Raw genomic sequence first — 18,357 nt, forward strand, 5'->3', positions numbered from 1 at the left:
GAATTTCAAGATGAGAACAGTAGTCCGATGAATCCAAATAATATAAATAACCAAACCTCATCACAAAAATCCATAATACAAATTCTTAGTTGATTTTATTAACATTGTTTTTTTTCTTTTTTACAAAAGAGTCACCACTTATCAAAGCCTAGAGACCACTAAAGGATAAAGGTTGATGAGTGTAGTCAATGGGAAAATGTTGTAGTAATCATTAGTAGTGGAAATTGGGTAAATTGGATTACTTAAAGGCACGGCTCATCAAGAACTCGTTCACGTTGGACTTAAAGACGACCATATTGTAGTCAGCTGGAAAGCAGGAAAACGCAATAAGCATGCAGTTCTAAGAAAAAAGCTTTGTTCATGGAATCTGCGTTTAGTTTTAGATACAGATAAAGAATGGGGGGAAATTACTAATAGTGGTTTCAGTTAGACGAGTGCTTGCTGTGAAAGTCAGGCCAGGGGGGACCATAAATTAGAGCTCAGATGAGCACTTGTCATGAAAATAACGATAAAACAGAGGCAAACTTGCAACATCTCTTCTGTGGGAAAGAGAAAAGTGTATTCCCCACTAGGCTACAAAGTCTATTTTGAACTCTGTCAAGGCAAGATAAGCTGCTTCTAGCAGTTCCTGCCCAGATGTGGCAATAGTACTACATCCTTGGACGTACTTGACTCTTATACAGGTAGAGAATTGCGTCAGTGGTGAGCGATAGAACGATCCCACCACTTTTCCAGCAGCCTTGGTAACAGATTTGATGTATGTGTCCCATGTCACTTCAGGAGTAAAGGTCAGACCCAGAAGCTTAAGACAAGAGCCATTAATTTCACTGGTTTGACGGTTGCTAGCTGCTGTTTCTAACAGGAGCCTTATACAACGCTTTATCATCAGTTGTATAATATTGGGATGTTTGTAGTGCCATGTCGTGCATGGAAAGGGACTCTGCACTCATATCTGGTGGGCATTCCTGAGACCACATTCCTATGGATGAGGAGTCAGCTGATGGTCTACTTGTGTTTCATGATGGTAGCTATGCACATCCGCTTTGTCTAGCATTTCTCACCCTAAACTGAAACTATAAAATGAAATGAAAGCTCACTCCAAAATAACGATCAAACCAGACACACACTCAAACAACGATTCACCTCCTCTCTTGAGGCTCCCATTTACAAATATCTGTGAACTAACTTAGATGATGTAGAATCATTTCTCTTAGCAAACTCCCCAGATATCTTAGCGCTTAGTGAAACTAACTTGCACTTCTTCCTTCCCTCTAACATCTTTAACATGTCTCGTTATCTTCCCCTTTGTCATAAGGATTCTGACAGACATAAATACAGACTTGGAGTCTATATTTGTAACACCCTCCTCATGACTAGGGAATCTAAACTAGAATCAGATGACCAGGCCTTCATGTGCTTTAAGCTAACTCTACAATATAGCATTAGCTATCTATATTTTCTTTATTGCTCTCCTTCCTCGATCCAGGACTGTACTCTGATCAACTATGTCTCTGAAAGCATAGATGTAGCACTCTATCATCATCATCCATAACTTTTTTATATCCGATTCCTTGATACAGATAGTAACGCAGCACAAGGGAGGAGAAAGCTAAGTAATTTGTGTTAAGCGATATACATGCCAGAAATTCTTTTCAAAATTGAACGAATCAGTTGTTTCGACTTCTGTCTTCTCGCAAACGTCGCACTCTTCACATGCAAGTTCTTTTCAACCGTTGACCGACCAAAAAAAAAAAAGAAACGACTCGCAATCTTTGTTTCAGCTTGACTTTTTATAGCCGTTGGGTGAACCCAATTGTCGCGGTAATGCGAGTATCGCTCACAAACGTTTTTCTTTATAATCTAACAGTCCCAGGTTCACTCCCTGACGTAGGCACGCACAACCCATACTTTTTGTGCGCTTTTGCGCATGCTCGTCACACCTGACCTATCTCCCAGATTGTTAGGACCAGCAAGCCTCACTTCTGGATCTATTTCTGATAACAGTTTCTGAGGATTGTTTAACAAATGCCCACTCCGGAATGCTTATTAAGCTGTGATAATGATAGACATCACTCTAAACGCTTGTCCCCAAGCTGAAGAGTCATTGCCCAAAATGATAAGGTACTACAATAAGGCTGACTGGGATGCCATTATAGATCACATCAAAGATACCACATGGGGAAATATCTTTTCTCTTCCTGCAGAACAGTGCACACATGAGACTACTAAATGGTTCAAAGCAGCAATTGAAGCACATGTCCCCACACGGAAGTTCTATAGCAAACTGTAGCAGAAACATCGTGGAAGTTGTCTGAGGACCACCCCCCTGAAAGACTACACAATCGACCAACACATCGATTCTGGCAGACACACCTTCGTCAGTGGACACAGAGACCGCTCCAACACCGCAGCATGCATGGGACATTCCACCAATCGTTTTGACATCTACGTTCGTTTTTCTCCAAGACCGACACCGATCTGCATGTAAAATAGTCCTAGAGCATCCTGTATCAATAAGCGCCAAACATCGCGTCCCATCAACCTGGATGCTTATCACCGGTAGCGTCGTGCTTGCATCTTGGTGGGGAAGGAGACTGGCGCTTATGCGTCCTCCCCGTGCTCGTTTCCCGAGCAATTCCGAGCCCAGTGTCCACTCTCACCGCAACGGTAACACCGTGTTCCACGTTTTCGACAGTCCTTTGCAAAGTGGCCTTTCGTATTGCACTTGAAACAGGTCACACTAACAGGAATATTCTGGGCCCTATGGTTGTTGGGTAAGCGTGTGGCCGCAACCACGTCCTGATTGTGTTCCCCAGTCGTCATCAAAATTCTTGCTCTCGACATTGGTTCCCCCATGGTCAGGACTTTGATGTTCAGCACCTGTTGAAGAGCAATTGAGATAGCATCAGGGAACCCAGTGACGAAAGTCAATTTTGTGAGTCTGTCTAAGCCATCTCCTGTGAATCCGGCCAATCCAACCAACTGCCTGATTTTGTTGGCATAATTGGCCAGATTCACAGGAGATGGATTAGAGAGACTCACAAAATTGACTTTCGTCACTGGGTTCCCTGACGCTATCTCAATTGCTCTTATGATCAGGGAAGCCACATTCAAACCGAACCCCGTGGTACATCGATTTTGCGGTCTTTTGACCCACATGTGATCTCCAACCTGGTAAGAGCTGTCTTTAGAATCTGTGCAGCAGAACGATCCAGTCCAGGGAAATTGGTGTGTGGATGGCAAAGAGCTGAATGTATGGGTCGATGCTAGCTCCCTAGCAATTGGTGCAGCCTTGGAGATGCGTGAAACTGTGTTGGAGGATGCATGTTGGCTGCGACCTGAAGGTGACTCTCAACCGTTCCGGGTCCTTGCACTCCAACCCAAAACAGACGTATCCGAGGTAAGCTCTATTTCTCATTTTGGTTACTGCTAATTCTGCTACACTCCCCCCTGATCTCATGATCACAAACGGGGCATGGGGGCAGTCTTCTTTGCCGGGTGCTTCTTCAAAGAACTGGAGGCAGCACTTCCTCCCTGTCATCTTCCTCATTACCACCGTTATTGCCGCCAGCTTGTTCCATAGGCAGTGTTTTACAATCAGGGCAGGGACAGGGGGGCAGTATCCGTCTTTGTCGGGTACTCCTTCGTAAAGGCAAGATGGGTGGTCTCTCTTCCGCTTCTTCCGTATGTGCATTATATGGCTCTTCATCGTCCTGCATTATACTCTCTGCTCATTCAGAAGACATTGTACAATCTTCCTCTTCCTCCGATGTAACAACATAATGGTGAGGTCGCAGATCTTTCACGTGGCGAGGCACACCGTCCACCAAAATCGATTGAGGGCTGATTACCTTGGTCACCTCACCCTTGCCGAACCTCGTGGTACATCGATTTTGCGGTCTTTTGACCCACACGCGATCTCCAATCTGGTAAGAGCTGTCCTTGGAATCTGTGCAGCGGAACGATCCGGTCTGGGGAAATTGGTGTGTGGATGGCAAAGAGCTGAATGTATGGGTCGATGCTAGCTCCCTAGCAATTGGTTCAGCCTTGGAGATGCGCGAAACTATGTTGGAGGATGCATGTTGGCTGCGACCTGAAGGTGACTCTCAACATATCAACTTATCCGAGCTGGATGCCGTATTGAAAGGTATTAATTTGGCTCTTCAGTGGCAGAGCAAAATGCTACACATAAAGACAGATTCTATCTGCGTATACCATTGGGTCTTGGACACGCTAACTGGAAAGGCGCGAGTGCGCACCAAAGCAGCAAGCGAGATGCTTATTAGGAGGCGACTAAGCACTCTAAAGGAGCTCGTGAAAGAGTACGGGCTGACAGTGGACGTGACGCTGGTTCCATCAGCACGAAACATTGCTGACCGATTGACACGAGTACCACAGACATGGTTTGAGGCAATGAAAAAGAAAAACGGGCCTGACCCGGTGATAGGCGCGGTCCACACAGACGAGCTGGATGAAAGTCAAATCATGGCTATTCACAAACGTAGTGGACATCCGGGGGTGCGACACACTACCTACTTTGTCAGGAGAAGTTGCCCAACCACGACAAAAGCAACCGTTAAAACGGTCATACGGAAATGTGAGGAATATCAGTCCATTGACCCAGCGCCAGTCACGTGGGAAAAGGGAAAACTGGAAGTTAACGAGAATTGGCAAAGAATTTGAATAGATATCATGCATTATAGCACCTTCCATTTTTTAACTCTGACAGACTGTGGTCCATTGCGTTTCTCCATTTGGAGGAAATTGGCAAGGCAGGGCTCAGCAAGCGTGATCCATCAGTTGGAAACATTGTTCCTCGAGCATGGCTTGCCGCACAAAATTCTTTTAGACAATGACACGGCTTTCTGCAGCAACGCATTTCAAGCATTTGCACATAAATGAGGAGTTCACTTGCGATTCCATTGTGCGTACGCTCCAGCCGGGAATGGCATAGTGGAACGATGTCACCGTACAGTGAAACGAATAGCGGCTAGAATACACTGTCCCATACAGGAAGCTGTCTACTGGTATGATCACACCAAGAGACGACACATCTCCCTTCACTGCGCCTGCCAACAGGATTTATTGATACGAAGTTCGAGTAAAGAAGACCAATCTCGCAACTACGTCCGCAGATCCCAAGGACAGCTCTTACCAGGTTGGAGATCGCGTGTGGGTCAAAAGACCGCAAAATCGATGTACCACGAGGTTCGGCAAGGGTGAGGTGACCAAGGTAATCAGCCCTCAATCGATTTTGGTGGACGGTGTGCCTCGCCACGTGAAAGATCTGCGACCTCGCCATTATGTTGTTACATCGGAGGAAGAGGAAGACAGTACAATGTCTTCTGAACGAACAGAGAGTATAATGCAGGACGATGAAGAGCCATATAATGCACATACGGAAGAAGCGGAAGAGAGATCACCCGTCTTGCCTTTACGAAGGAGTACCCGACAAAGACGGATACTGCCCCCCTGTCCCTGCCCTGATTGTAAAACACCGCCTATGGAACAAGCTGGCGGCAATAACGGTGGTAATGAGGAAGATGACAGGGAGGAAGTGCTGCCTCCAGTTCTTCGAAGAAGCACCCGGCAAAGACGACTGCCCCCATGCTCCGTTTGTGATCATGAGATCAGGGGGGAGTGTAGCAGAATTAGCAGTAACCAAAATGAGAAATAGAGCTTACCTCGGATACGTCTGTTTTGGGTTGAGCGAAAGAGAAAGTTCCAAGATGGCGTCCATGGGCTTTTATTAGCGTTTACCCAATGTGATTATCGTTGAATCACATCTGCTCTCACACGATTATGCAAATATGTCGTTCCCGGCCGCTATAAAGGCAGGATACTGGAAAGGAGAGGGGGCGTTCTGCAGATTGTGTGTAGCTGATTCTGCTTGTTACGACCCATGTGTCTGCAAGAAGCGAGTTTTTGTTCCGTCTGTTTTTAGTTGTATTTTTTTTTTTGTTTTGCCTACTACATTTTTGTTTCATATATATTTTTCCAGCAGACATGTTGAATTCGGGAGAAAAGGTTTTAAGTAAATTTTTGTGAAACAACAAAATAAGAAAATATAAATAATAAATACACAAGGGAGATAAGTATCCATTGCATAAATATGCCACGAATATCCCTTGTGTACTTTTCACATATTTCAGTAGAAGTCATTATTGTGCTACCATACTTGTCAAGTGTATATTTTTCATTTATGGATTTTGACCATTTACACATTGACCGAGCGACTTATTTTCGATTTTTTTTTTTACTATCTTAGAGAAATACCAGAACTTTCTTTTTAATATATTATCAGTCTTAATTACTGTGAGAATTTTTTTTTTTTAAACATCGAAAAAAAAAAACCCAAAAAACAATGACTAAAATAGAATAAAATATCCTCAGCGTCCAATATTGAATGGAAAATTATAAGCATAAAATAAACTCCAACTTTAAAAAAAAAAAAAAATCCATTTGGTTTTCGAAAAAAAATGGATTTCCACTTTGAACTTTACAGGTAAATTGGCAAAAAGCTATTCTTTTTTTTTTGTTTGAAATTTGAATATTTTATTTATTGACCTTTTATGTTCAATTTGTGATATGTAAAACTTTGTTACATCAATTAATTATGTAAATCTAAATAGACATTTCAAAATGGGGGGGGATTAAAAAAAAACGTTTGTCTAAAATATTATATTCGGTTTATTGGAAAGAGCATAAAATTTCCCATTGACCCTGAAAACATACTCTCTGCTCATTCAGAAGATATTGTACTGTCTTCCTCTTCCTCTGATGTAACAACATAATGGTGAGGTCGCAGATCTTTCACGTGGCGAGGCACACCGTCACCAAAATCGATTGAGGGCTGATTACCTTGGTCACCTCACCCTTGCCGAACCTCATGGTACATCGATTTTGCGGTCTTTTGACCCACGCGCGATCTCCAACCTGGCGCTGGGTCAATGGACTGACATTCCTCACATTTCCGTATGACCGTTTTAACGGTTGCTTTTGTCGTGGTTGGGCAACTTCTCCTGACAAAGTAGGTAGTGTGTCGCACCCCCGGATGTCCACTACGTTTGTGAATAGCCATGATTTGACTTTCATCCAGCTCGTCTGTGTGAACCGCGCCTATCACCGGATCAGGCCCGTTTTTCTTTTTCATTGCCTCAAACCATGTCTGTGGTACTCGTGTCAATCGGTCAGCAATGTTTCATGCTGAAGGAACCAGCGTCACGTCCACTGTCAGCCCGTACTCTTTCACAAGCTCCTTTAGAGTGCTTAGCCGCCTCCTAATAAGCATCTCGCTTGCTGCTTTGGTGCGCACTCGTGCCTTTCCAGTTAGCGTGTCCGAGACCCAATGGTATACGCTGACAGAATCTGTCTTTATGTGTAGCACTTTGCTCTGCCACTGTAGAGCCAAATTAATACCTTTCAATACGGCATCCAGCTCGGCTTAGTTGATATGTTGCGAGTCACCTTCAGGTCGCAGCCAACATGCATCCTCCAACACAGTTTCGCGCATCTCCAAGGCTGCACCAATTGCTAGGGAGCTAGCATCGACCCATACATTCAGCTCTTTGCCATCCACACACCAATTTCCCCAGACCGGATCGTTCCGCTGCACAGATTCCAAGGTTTCGAACATCATACGATGCAGTACGGCGTCCCTTGCTTCATCGTCCCAGCCCTTCGTTACCGAACTTACTCTCCTTCTGAGTATTCCACCAGCCACACGAAGCCAACCGCACACCGGAAAGTGCCCGACACGTCGACCACACAGGGAAAACATTGTTCGTCACGTAACAATGCTGGGAGCTTCTGGAATTGCATTTCCTCGCTTCTACCGTAGTTCACTGTGTTCCATCCAGACCGCCAATCCCAGCACCCGTGCACCGTCCTTCAACCGCTCCGGGTTCTTGCACTCTAACCCAAACTGCGCTAGGTGTTCTCTTACATGGGTCACGGGCACCACGTCCTCGTTGACAAAAATGTCATCGATGTAAGCAGATGCTGTATGGCTTACGACTTCTTCCTGAGACAGTACTTTGCTGACAATTGCTCTCATGATCAGGGGAGCCACATTCAAACCAAACCCCAGACGGGTCAGGCAATATTTTTTCCCATCGATTTCCACAGTCTGGTATGGCCACAGTGTCTCATGGACCCGGACTTGTAGGTATGCTCTCCTGAGGTCCAGTAGAGACACGTTAGCACCTTTTTGTCTCCATTCGCGCAGCTTAGCCGCACAAACATCTGCGTTGGCCGTAAACATGTCTACGTAATGATTTAGCTCCCGGTAGTCCATTACCAGGCGCACTTTGGCTTTGTTCTGCTGCATCACAGCCATCAGGGGAATTAGGCCTTTGGGAGGTCCCAATTTATCCTCTGGGTACGGCACGAGCCAACCATTATCTATCCAGGTGTGGAGCTCCTGCGTGTATTCTTCACGGATTTCTGCCGGCACTGGGTATTCTGACACTCGATTGTGTAGTCTTTCAGGGGGGTGGTCCTCAGACCACTTCCACGATGCGGTCCACGTTCGGTTTTGATGATCAAAGGTGGCGGTGAAATCTGGTTCATTAATAGAAATGGCTGCGCATTTAATATTTTTCCTGTCGCCCAGCCGCACTGATCCTGTAGGGTTGACAACGACACCGCCCAGAGCTTTTATGGCGTCGATCCCTAGAAGTAAGTCAAACCCCAGTGGTTTGCCACGCACCACCAACACATCGATTCTGGCAGACACACCTTCGTCAGTGGACACAGAGACCGCCCCAACACCGCAGCACACATGGGACATTCCACCAATCGTTTTGACATCTACACCGGTCTGCATGTAAAATAGTCCTAGAGCATCCTGTATCAATAAGCATCAAACATCGCGTCCCGTCAACCTGGATGCTTATCACCGGGAGCGTCGTGCTCACATCTTGGTGGGGAAGGAGACTGGCGCTTATGCATCCTCCCCGTGCTCGTTTCCCGAGCAACTCTAAAGTTCCAAAAAATAACATTCAACCCATGTGATTTTTCTCTAAATTAAATTAAAAATATTTCTGCACTAGGGTGCCGTTATATACATTTTGTGCTTCTGTAACTGGGTAGACAGACAGTAACGCCACCTATAGTTAAACGGAGGAAACAGGCTTTCTCTTTCTTCCAGATTACCAATAATATTTATATTTTATATTGAATAAAGTTCAGTTTCAGTATTAATCGAACTGTGTTCCTTTTTCTTTTTAAAAATGTTTTATTGATTTTTTTCGAATGGTCCTGATATAGTACTGACAGTCTGATAAATCTTACCTACATTGCCTGCTGGCATTTTTTAGTTAACAGGCCTTCTTCTTACTCTCAGTGGCCGTAGTTCAACAGGTCATTGGCTTTCAAATGACTTTGGACAGTGTAAAGCTGTTCTTACAGTTGTTATATTCCCTGGTACACACACAGGTGCAAAAAAGTGAAGAATTGCACAATGTTCTGGATGAATATAAAATCTACAATAAAGTTTCCTTAGTCTTGCGGGATTCAGGACAAATATGACCGCTGGTGTCAGAGAATGTGATTTAGAATAACTACCATACATTGTAACTCAGGCTGTGAAGACAACCATTACATCCAACAGAAATACAATCTCTCACTTTAATCGCTTTCTATTAGTAAATTAACTGAAATACAGGATCTGCTTAATTTAGAAAAACAAATTCATTCAAAATGTGATCACATAATGGAATTCAACATATTATATGGTGAAAATAAATTAAGAGCAATGAAAAGCTCTTGTAATGTGTGCTGTTGATAAAATTCCTACCTTATAAATGAGGACTTGTTTGAAAAATATATCTAGTTTTTGAGTTCATTTGAAGAAATCACCAAAGAAGCAAGTCACAGAACTTCAACCATATCAATGATACCTACAAATTTAGCTGTGAAGTTATTTCTGTTGAAAGCTGTCCAATCTAATTCTAGTATTTCTGACTTTAGTGGAATCCTTCTTACCATTGTTGAACAATTCAGGTTATCAATCGAAACAAGATTTTCCTTCTATCTAAATGAGAAAAGCTTGTGTATGTCTACTTTCTTAAACCCATGATTCAAATGTTAATTTGAAAAGATTGACATAGAAAACATATGAAGAATTGGATTCTACATCTACTTTCCACTGATGATCAGCAGTGGACACTACCCTGCTGAGGTGAAGAAACACGAACATGTGTAAATTATAACATGGCAACTTTGAAACCAACTGACAAAAAATAACCAGTAAAAATGTCACAAAAAATGGTTTCATCATTCCTAGTATAAGAAGACAAGTAAAAGTACAATTACTTCTAATTTAATTTCGGCCTTAATTTTTGAGGTGTGAAAAGTGAACATTGCATCATTTATAATAGCAAAATTGCACTGATGGACCATTTTTAAAGTATCATCAAATAAAACTGAATTAAAAGACAGCAAATATTCAATATAATTCTATGCATAATGATTATTATGTCTATTGTTATTTTTAAACAATTCCAGCTTTAACTTAATTATGTCGGTAAAAATGTTGATATGTTCAATTTTGGTTGTGAAAATAAAGTACCAAATGTCAAACATATACTAATTTAAAAATCACATATCACAAAATCTATCAAAAGATACATGTACGGCATAATCACGTTTGACACACCGGTTCCCATCAGATCACCAAAGTTAAGCAATGATGAGCCTGGCCAGTACTAGATGGGTGACCATTTGGAACTTCCAGGTGCTGTATGTGGTCTCCGCTTATCTTGGCATTGGTTCCAGTCGTCCTGGATTTCTCCTTGCCACTGGACTTAAGCAATGCTGATTCAGGAGAGGTGTGGTTGGGGGATTGCGCAACCCTTGCCACACAATTATATGCACAGCTGTCCCTGCAGGCGGTATCCTTTGTCTCTCAAAACTGAAAAAAGGCATCGATTAAAAGATACAGACCTGGAATAGTGCATGCCTAATCAATACATATTGAAGAATGAGAAACTGGTCGATTACCTGCTAATTAATTGGTGCAACCCTAGTTGAGAGTAAAGTGAAATGTAAGCCTAGGATAGAAATTGTTAAAAATTTCAATCTTTTGTCTATAAAGAGATCTTCCATACTTGCAGGGGTGCTGTCTCGTCTTTCCATCCTCAGTAAATTGGCATAGCTGTGCTAGGAGCACGATCAGATTTATGAAAAGACACAGTGTGTGATTTGTTACAGAATCATAGATTGATCATGCATCACTTACTGGTGGATGAGACTGGTAGTTAAAAACAGTATTTCAGTTAAAGTGATGTGACTTGGTCATGGGATTTAGCAGAAAATGAGAGACAAGTTCTTGAAGGATGTGGAGAAAAGAGGCATCTCGGAATTCAGATATAAAATAGGAATATGATGCAGTAAAACTTTGTGGCTGATGACTGTGCCCTCAAAGATTATCATAGTTATTATTCCATGTAATAATCAAAGATGATCATAGCCATTATGCCATGTGATGATCAAAGATTATCATAGTACTTTGTTGTGGGTTGTATTAAGATGACATATGTATTATTCTTTGGTGTTGACTGTTCGTATTAGGAAGAGTCTTAGTGTGTTCATGTGTGTGATCATGTTGTGAGATGCTAAATATTATATTCATTGTGAGTGTTCATATTGTCTTAGGATGTTTGTAAGAGAAAGCATATTGGAGACATAAACAGGTATATATAAAGAGAGAGACAGTTCTGTATATATATAATAGACAGTGTACATGTTACTACAAAAGCACCAAGCCTGTAATTCAACTAGAAGAGATTTTTGAATATCTTGATAGATAGACCGAGAGTGCGTTTGACATGTTTTGACAGTTGTACATATAATATAAACACGTTACCTTTCTCGTTGTAATGATGAACACAGAAAGACGGCAGCTATAAAAAACATGATGATACGTTTATTTCTTCGACCGGTCGGACATGATTTTGTATTTCAGGGATTCAAAGTTGTTACATGATTATCTCTAAAAACCTCTTGCTTCCAGAGAATCGGTCTGATCTCCTAACGGAGAATCGGTCTGATCTCCTCTCCTTCTCTGATCTGACTGATCTGATTCCCCCTAATATTGAGAAATCACATGTATGTCTGGTCAACGGGACCATAACTCACGTGTTATCAACATGCGCGATTTGCACGTTTTTGAAACCATTTCTGACGACCAGGAAATTTCCCATTCTCTTTGTTGTTTTACAAAGGAATTTAACCTACTTGTCTAATTCTGTAACCCATATTTTATTTTGCATTCTTTCTAAGAATGTGAATAGTTTCCAGCCAAATTTGTATTTATTAAATATTTTAACAGAATCAACAATTTACTGGACATTCCATTTATAATAACATTCTGTGTTTATTTTAACTTATGATTGGAATTCTCAATTCCAAGTCTAATTTCGCAAGTTCAAATCCTTGACTATCCTATTTCATATTTACATTTAACTAATTCCCTATTTTTTTTACTTACATGAAAAGGGGTCAGCCCTTATCATGTAACAATAGTTATTATATCATGTGATGATCAAAGATTATCATAGTGATTATGTCATGTGATCAAAGATGATCATAGCAATTATGTCATGTGATGATCAAAGATTATTAATGATATCGCTGCTATTTCGTTTCAGTAACTTTTATATAGACTCTTTCATCCCGGTTCCTTGATCTAACTTTTGTATGCACTCACGCATTCGCATAGCAATCTATTAATAAAGCGGGACGCCATTATTCAGTTCCTTTCTTACCAACCAGACACACGTGTTCCAAGTCTCATTATTACACATCCATGCACAACACAGCATGACATGGTGGCAAACGGTATTATCATACAACACATAATCATGGACAAAAAAAAAAGGAAAAAAAGAAAGGGTAAAACAGTGAGTAAAAAAAAAAAAGAAAAAATAGCGTTTTTTTTTTCTCTTCCCTTGCACGCTGAACGGATTTTTTTCTTTCTTTTTTCCTAACCTCCCACACCACACAAATTGTACTTTTTTCACACTTTCATATCGTAATGAACACAGTTTCATTGCAAGTCCCTAGTTTTGTATTGGGGCTCAACATATATTGCCAAATCATTCAAACTATTTCAACTTTCTTTCACGAAATACGAGAATAAAGTCCCTCTAATTCTTCTCGCGACCGGTGAAGAAGGTTTACGCCCGTATAACAGTTGGTCGATGTCGGATCACAAGGATCCACAAATGATATTCGCTGCATTTTTGGAGCAGCTAGAACCGGCAACAAATCACTGCGTTTGTAGACTGGAACTCAGAAAATACCAGCAGAAACCAAATGAAATAACAGACATCTTCATCAACAGACGTCAACTGTTGGCAAAGATTTCAGTGACTGACTAATTAAACGAACACCTCGTCGAGTTACTAATTGCCAGCACACCTATACCTGAACTGCAAAGGAACAAACCGAAGGGCTACAGAATCAAGGAAGCTGTTAGATTAGCCCATTCACACGAGGCATCAGCAGTTTGTCAACCAGCTCCACCAGTTACAGGGATCACCACAGATAGCCGCAATAAACCGTGGTACACACCAATGGTGAAAACACAGACAAACTTGAAAAAATTGCGGACGCAGTCACCGTTTTGGCAAAGAACACTACCCTGCCAAAAATGACATATGCCACACATGCGGCAAAACAGGCCACTAGGCTACAGTTTGCATCTCAGGGAAGTACAAAACCAAGAGTCAAGGAAGGCCCTGGCATAAGTCATAACCAACAACGGGAGTTTAGCAGGAAAATAAACAGTGTCACCAAACACAATGATCAAGCCATGACTGACATAGATACAGCAATGGAAAACCTCACCTTCAGCTTCATCACAACTAACAGCGGAAAATTAGCAAACATGAAAGATCCTCGAAATGAGGCATTTGTCAATCTAAGCATCAAGCTGAAGACCACCCAAGCACTCATACCTTCAACCTAAAGGTAGATACAGGAGCACAAGCAAATACATTGCCTATCTGCATATTCTACAACATGTACCCTAGCAGTATAGACAAAGCTGGAAACCCAACACCCAGATCACTCACTTCAATACAATGTCTACTAATAGCCTACAACAATACCAGGATAAACTGTTATGGCACCACAACTATTAAATGCAAGTATAAAAACTCTCTATAGCTGGATACCCAATTCTATATGGTTGATGTACCAGGAGCAACCATATTGGGCATGCCAACATCAGTAGCTTAGGGTAGTGACAATGAACTGTGCCATCTCAGCCCAGCTGTGTAGCTGACCTAATGCATCTCTACCCTGACAGATTCGACCGTATTGGTGAATTTTGGAATACTCAGAAGCTTGTTGTCAACCCCAATGTACCATGCCACATAGACCCACCAAGAAGGACACCTATAGTCATGCGCAGAAAAATCAAATCAGAACTCGACAAGATGGAATCGCAAGGAGTCATTTGCCTCATCAACAAACCCACAAACTGGGTAAGCTCTCTTACTTATGTCACCAAACGTGACAACACAATTAGGGTTTGCTTTGACCCACGAGCACTAAACAAAGCTCTCATACGGCCATACCACCAAATTCCGACTGTCGAGGAGCTCAACCACCGATTTGCAGGAGCAAAATTCTTCTCAAAGTTGGACGCTAAGTCTGGGTACTAGTCTATAAAGCTCGACCCTGAAAGCCAGCCACTAACAACCTTCCAAACGCCATTTGGAAGGTATTGTTTTGAATGACTGCCATTCGGTTTTTGTGTCAGTCAGGATATCTGCCGACTCGAGATGGACAGAATACTTGAGAAATGCACTGGTGCTGATAATATCACCATCTATGGGTTGACAGAGCAGGAACATGGCAAAAGCCTAAGACGTTTCATAGAGGTTGCTACCGAAGAAGGCCTTACCTTGAACTTGGAGAAGTGCAAGATCAAACACTGAGAAATATCCTTCTTTTGAAACCTGTACACACACACCAGATTAAAACCGGACTCGGCGAAGGTACGTGACCTACAGAAGATGTCTGAACCACATAACAAGACGGAACTACAACAATTCTTGGGTATGATGACATATCTATCTTATTTTGCCAAGGACTTCAGCTCCAAGACTGCAGTGTTGTGTGACCTATTACGCAAGGACTCTGTTTTCCAGTGGGAACCACACCATCAGGAAGCTTTCAAAAAGATAAAAAGTGAAGTATCTGAAACGTTCCTGCTTCACTATTTCGACCTTAAAAAACCAATATACATGCACTGTGATTCGAGTTTACATGGAATCGGTGCAGCTCTGCTACAACTGAATGAGAATGGCAATCTATCACCTATCACATATGCTAGCAAGAGCCTCACACAGACAGAACAAAGATACACATGTATCAAATGTGAGCTACTGGCCATCGTACTTGGCACACAGAGGTTCCACACATCTCCAAGTTGTCACCGACCACAAACCCCTCATTATAATCATTGACAAACCGCTCACCTCAGCCCCAGCACGTCTGCAAAGAATGTTAATAAACTCCAAGGATACAACTTCAGGCTCACATATAACAAGGGATCTGACAACATCTTGGCTGACGGGCTATCACGCCTACCACCACCTTGTAATGCAGACCCTATCAAGCTTGATGTCCAGGTTGATACAATTCGTTTTTCCACTGATCGCATCGAACAGCTGAGACAGTGTACAAAAGCGGATCCTCTGCTGAGAGAAACCATCATCACAGGATGGCCAGAGACAATCAAGCAGCTGCCCACTGACATCAAAGTGTTCTGGGGTCTAAGAGAGCAGCTCTCAATTGATGATGGTCTTATCCTCAAAGGACAATAAATTATCATCCCCCAGACACTTCAAAAAGACATATTAGAACAACTTTATGCTGCTCATTTAGGACAGGAGAAAACAAAACTCCTTGCCAAGGACATTGAAGTCATGCAGTATCTGTCAACAGCATCAGTCCTCACAAATGCAAGAGCCACTTATGCAACATGACATCCCAACAAAACCATGGGACATAGTTGGCACAGACCTGTTTGATCTCCATGGAAGTCAATGGTTGATCATAGCTGACTATTACTCAAAGTATCCTATAGTCAAACGCCTACCTTATCACTCACCAAGCATAGTGAACATCACATGCCAAATCTTCTCAGAGTTTGGCATACCATCAAAGATAGCGATAACGGACCACACTTTTCAAGTCATCTCTACCGCGAATTTTCCAAAGAATGTGAGACCACATCACCTCGGAGACCACAAAGGAATGGCTTCATAGAATGTCAAATAAGGACTATCAAGATTATTCTCAAGAAAGCCAAACAGTCGGGACAACTCCTTAGATTGCACTGCTGCATTGGCACTTCACCCCAATTTCAAGTGTCATACCTAGCCCTGCACAACTACTCATGGGTAGATGAATCCAATCTCCACTGATCACCAAAATCAGAAACGACAACTATGATCAGGATCAGATATACAGTGCATTCGAACAACATCAGCAGAACCAAAAGACATATTTTGACCGACATGCACTCAAGGAAGATCTACCACCCTTATACCGTGGCCAACGGGTAAGGGTACAGAATCCTGTGTTTGGAAGCTGGGACCCAGCGACTGTAGTATCCCAAGCAGATGGTCACCGCTCCTCTCCTGGAGAATGTCAATGGGCATGTGCTGCGAAGAAATCAACAACACATAAGTATTCATCAAGGTGATGTTGCAAGACCTCCCCAACACAGCTTCACAAAAATGTGTGACGTCTGTGGATCCACTTGTGTGTGCAGCCCCAAACATGCCAAATGACACTCAAAAATGTACCCGTAGTGGTAGGGTGGTATAACCACCATCAAAAATGAACTTATGATGAGCACACACTCATAACCTCCCATCAAGCATCTCATGGGGCAGAATAATCCCCTGCTTCGCTGCAGCTGTCAGGCAGTCTACCCTGAATCAGCTTTTCCATTTTCATTGTTTTGTTTTACATACCATAGTCATCTTTGTTTTCAGAGAAAGAGAGATGTAATGATATCACTGCTCTTTCGTTCCAGTAACTTTTATATAGACTTTTCATCCCGGTTTCTTGATCTAACTTTTGTATGCACTCCCGCATGCACATAGCAATCTATTAATAAAGCGGGACACCATTATTCAGTTCCTTTCTTACCCACCAGACACACGTGTTCCAAGCCTCATTATTATACATCCATGCACAACACAGCATGAAAATTATCATAGTTATAATGTAATGTGATGATCAAAGATTATCATAGTTATTATGTAATGTGATGATCAAAGATTATCATAGTTATTATGTAATCTGATAATAAAATATTATCATAATTATGTAATGTGATGATCAAAGATTATCATAGTTATTATGTAATCTGATAATAAAATATTATCATAATTATGTAATGTGATGATCAAAGATTATCATAATTATTATGCAATGGGATTATCAAAGATTATCATAGCCTATATGTCGTGTGATGATCAATCATTATTATAGTTATTATGCCATGTGATGATCAAAGATTATCATAGTTATTATGCCATGTGGTGATCAAAGATTATCACAGTTATTATGCCATGTGATGATCAAAGATTATCATAGTTATTATGCCATGTGGTGATCAAAGATTATCATAGTTATTATGCCATGTGATTAACAAAGATTATCATAGTTATTATGCCATGTGGTGATCAAAGATTATCATAGTTATTATGCCATATGATGATCAAAGATTATCATAGTTATTATGCCATGTGATTAATAAAGATTATCATAGTTATTATGGCATGTGATTAACAAAGATTGTCATAGTTATAATGGCATGTGGTGATCGAATATTATCATAGCTATTATGCCATCTGATTAACAAAGATTATCATAGCTATTATGCCATGTGAGTATCAAAGATTATAAGTTATTATGCTCTGTGATGATCAAAGATTATCATAGTTATTATGCCATGTGATTAACAAAGATTATCATAGTTATTATGCGATATGATGATCAAAGATTATCATAGTTTTTCTGCTATGTGATTAAAAAAGATCATGATAGTTATTATGCGATGTGATGATCAAAGATTATCATAGTTTTTCTGCTATGGGATTAAAAAGATCATAATAGTTATCATGCTCTGTGATGATCAAAGATTATCATAGTTTTTCTGCTATGTGATTAAAAAGGGTCATAATAGTTATTATGCGATGTGATGATCAAAGATTATCATAGTTTTTCTGCTATGTGATTAAAAAGATCATAATAGTTATTATGCGATGTGATGATCAAAGATTATCATAGTTTTTCTGCTATGTGATTAAAAAGATCATAATA

General features: G+C 41.3%; 1 protein-coding gene and 1 pseudogene across 3 annotated transcripts in view; both read left to right on the top strand.

Moving 5' to 3' along the window:
* LOC145263170 (uncharacterized) overlaps nt 1–18,357 on the top strand; it is a 361,981-nt gene that overhangs the window by 296,125 nt on the left and 47,499 nt on the right. The window lies entirely within an intron of this gene.
* On the top strand, nt 10,633–10,750 carry LOC145263492 (5S ribosomal RNA; annotated as a pseudogene).

This window comes from Euprymna scolopes, chromosome 38 (genome assembly GCF_053919585.1).
Source record: "Euprymna scolopes isolate OS-2025 chromosome 38, ASM5391958v1, whole genome shotgun sequence".
NCBI lineage: Eukaryota > Metazoa > Mollusca > Cephalopoda > Sepiida > Sepiolidae > Euprymna > Euprymna scolopes.